The 2465-nt window shown below is 46.0% G+C and overlaps 1 protein-coding gene across 3 annotated transcripts in view; it reads right to left on the reverse strand.

The window, feature by feature from the left end:
* Positions 1–1826, reverse strand: part of cdh23 (cadherin-related 23) — a 799974-nt gene extending 798148 nt beyond the window's left edge. For all 3 annotated transcript variants that reach the window (XM_043679154.1, XM_043679152.1, XM_043679153.1), the window contains exon 1: positions 1581–1826. The gene's annotated coding sequence lies outside the window, so the exon portion shown is untranslated. The remainder of the gene's footprint in view (positions 1–1580) is intronic.
* Between the last annotated feature and the right edge of the window lie 639 nt (positions 1827–2465).

The following is a 2465-nucleotide window of genomic DNA, read 5'->3' on the forward strand; positions in this document are numbered from 1 at the left end:
CACAGACCCATTCACACACAGTCTCTCTTTCACACACACACACAGACGCACAGACCCACACACCCTCACACAGAGACAATGTCTCTCTCATACAGTGTCTCATACATAAACACATACAGTGTCAACACACACAGACATACATAGTCACACACAGAGTCCCATGTTGTCTCTCACACACGGTTTCACATTCCCAGACACACACACACACACACACTCCGGCTGACAATGAGCGCATGTAGCACTGTACGAGTTCGGCAAGTTAAAGAAATATCCAGAGGATTTTGTTGCTGACTATAAATTGGAAACACATCGATGTTTTCAAATCCAACACATTCATTAGTCTGCATCATTCACACACCCAGCTTCCGTCTGCAACACACGCTAAACATGCTTCTGAATCTCCAAAACACGCCATTTCAGAGAGAGACAGGGAGAGAGAGGTGCCCAGCAGTGACCGCCGACGGCTGGGTAAGATGCTTCAAGTTTTCACTGACATGCTTGCTCTGCTTTGGAAATGTTAAGCCGACGCTCTGACGGTCAAGAAACCGTCTAACATACGCCAAAATACAGAGCTTTCCGCTCGTTACAGCCACCCATACTGTTCCCCTCACACCTCTACCCCTAAATCTCTCCCACCAGCAATGTCTCCCCAAACAAAAACTGGCTGTAATACAGACTAGGTCTATAATCCCTCTCGGTCAAATAGTACAAAAGCGGGTTGACATTTGCCGTTACTCAGGGGAGTAAACCCAGGTGCCTGGCAGGTACCAGGGTGCCCAGTGAAAACCCAAATTCTTGACCATGGAACACTAACGACAGCGTAAGCTCGAGTTCTTCCTTCAAGCACAGAGCACATTCCTGCAGTTTGACAAGAAGCGGTGCAGCGTTAGACCGGAGGGGGCTATCTCGGGTTGGAAAATACCTTCAGGCTGCAGGGGGGGTCTCTACCTGACTTTAACGCCAAGAATTTTATAAACGACTGACACAACACTGTTTACATACACCCCACATCGCACAAAACAAAAATCAGAAAGGTACACGATTTAAAAGGACACACCGTTTAAAAAAAAGGTTCCCAATTTGAGGGGGGAAAGGGTTTCACAAGTTGCTGGGGGGGGGTTACAATTTTGGGAGGAAATGGATTATAATTTGGGGAGGGGGGAAAAGGGGTTACAATTCGGGGGAGAAGATTCAGAGTGTATGGAGAAAGAGGTTCATAATTTGGGGGAAAGTGGGGGTCATTATTTGGGGGTAAAGGGTTCACAATTTGGGTGGAAAAGATTCACAATTGGGGGGCGTAAGATTCACAACTTGAATCAAGTGCTCAATTTGAAACAAAAGTACAAAATTTGAATAAAGAAGGTACACTTTTTTGAGAAAAGCACACAACTTTAAAAAAAGGTTTTACAATTTTTTTCTGGAAACAAAGTACATAACTTGAGAAATCGGGAATAGATACTGGGTATTTTTTTTTGTTTTAAATTGTGTAAACAGGCAGTTCGGATTGCAACAAACTGTGTCACTGTCAGAGAGAGGAATGGATCTATCCGTTCGCGATGGATACACAGGCGCTATCTTACCCGAGCTCCCTGGCTGTGTTGGCGGACTCTCGCCCCAAGCCTCTCTCGCTCGGATGGACCTGTTGAGAGAGGGATGGATACAGTCTCTCCTGAAGTCCCTGGCTCAGTGAGGGGATGCTGTCTGCTGGATTTCCTCTGGCATTGCTGTGCTATCGCCCCTCTCCTCACTGCTCAGACAGGACCACACACTCTCTCCCACTGACACACACTCAGAGCAGCGCCTGCACCTGAGCTACAACACTACCCCCTGCCCTGCCTGTCAATCAATCCGTCCTGGGGGAGGTGAGGTGGGGGGGGCCTTTGTGCTGATTGGACACGGGCGTGTCAATCAATCATTGCGGGTGGGACGATGGGCGGGTCCCCACCTCTGTCAATCATTCCACTGCAGAAGAGTTATTAAAGAAACCTTGGGAAATCAGCCGATGCAACATTGCAAAATCATTTTATTGTGTTGGGTGCAATAAAGTGATTGGAAAGGGCAGATCCACGGTGGCAAATTCTTGTTTTAATTCTCCCCAACCCAAAATGATTAACTGTATATTATGACTTTGTAAAAATCAAATGTTCAGGCAAACTACACACTGTTCAAACCCTAACCTTTTAATTCGCTCTTTTCAATTCACAAACATCAAGAAGGGGTTTATTTTCCAGACGCGTCGGGCTGATTAGAGTCGAAACTGCTGGACCAGAGTGGACATAATTTGGGAATAAATGGCAAATTACAATTGGTTATGATTGGAGGGCAACATGATGTGTGGGCTGCACTTTAATCCATACAGTCTCACTCCAGCTGTCAAGGGCACCCCAAAAACACCAACTGATTTACACTAATGAATTATGCAAATCCTGAACAACAATTAGTCGTACATGTCCAAAACAAGAGAA

Source organism: Chiloscyllium plagiosum, chromosome 38 (assembly GCF_004010195.1).
Source record: "Chiloscyllium plagiosum isolate BGI_BamShark_2017 chromosome 38, ASM401019v2, whole genome shotgun sequence".
Lineage (NCBI taxonomy): Eukaryota > Metazoa > Chordata > Chondrichthyes > Orectolobiformes > Hemiscylliidae > Chiloscyllium > Chiloscyllium plagiosum.